The sequence below is a fragment of the Triticum dicoccoides genome, chromosome 4A (assembly GCF_002162155.2).
Source record: "Triticum dicoccoides isolate Atlit2015 ecotype Zavitan chromosome 4A, WEW_v2.0, whole genome shotgun sequence".
NCBI classification, from domain to species: domain Eukaryota; kingdom Viridiplantae; phylum Streptophyta; class Magnoliopsida; order Poales; family Poaceae; genus Triticum; species Triticum dicoccoides.
In genome coordinates, this window is record NC_041386.1 from 330,558,145 (window position 1) to 330,559,175 (window position 1,031).

Below are 1,031 nucleotides of genomic sequence, written 5' to 3' on the forward strand. Positions count from 1 at the left end.
TGACGTAGTCGTCCACAGGGGCATCAGCATCGTCACGGGGGCTACCGGAGAGAAGAGGGGGGAGAAACAGTAAATACATAGCAAGCAAGTGCATAACAGGTCAACAAGCAGAGCTAGACGTGTTCTAACGCGGTATGAGGTGATACCGGTGAAGGGGGGAAACATCCGGGAAAGTACCCCCAGTGTTTCGTGTTTTCGGACAGATGAACCGGAGGTGAAATGTTGCAGGTTCTCTATGCTAGGGACGCGTGGCGGACGAACGGGCTGCGCATCCGGATTCGTCTCTTCGTTCTGAGCAACTTTCATGTAGAAAGTATTTTAATCCGAGTTACGGATTAAAAGATATGATTTTCTAAAGATTTTATTAATTTTTGGAATTTAATTAATTATTTAATTAATTCGAAAATGAATTAATGACATCAGCATGATGTCATGCTGACATCAGCAGTCAACAGAGTTGACTGGTCAACCTGACCAGTGGGTCCCACTGGTCAGTGACACATTTTAATTAACAGATTAATAAAACTAATCATAATTAATTAAGGGGGTGGGCCCCACTGTCATACTAATTAATTAGCTAATTAACAGTAGTTAATTAAGTTAATTAATCATTAGGTTAATTAATTTTAATTGGTTAATTTAATGAGAAATAATTAAGTTAATTAATTAGTTAATTAATTAATTTCATTATTTATTTATTATTATTATTATTTTCTAATTATTTTTATTTTATATTTTTATTTTTATTTTATCAAAATGTTCTCTGGGCGGGGCCCACTTGTCATTGGCCCCGGGGGCCTTAGCGGATCGGGCGCAGGGGCTCAGCCCGAACGGGTGCTAGCCCGCGGGGGCGCCCCCAACCGGGCAACAAGGGGCGGCTGGAGGGCGCGGGCGCCAGCACGCCGGCGTTGAGCTCCGGCGGCTGCGACCGGGCAGAGCACGGGGAGGGCCGTGGCTAACTGGTGCGGGGGCTCGCAGCCGACGCCATGAGAGGCGAGGGTGAGCGCGCCTGGGGGTCTCAGTGGTCGCGA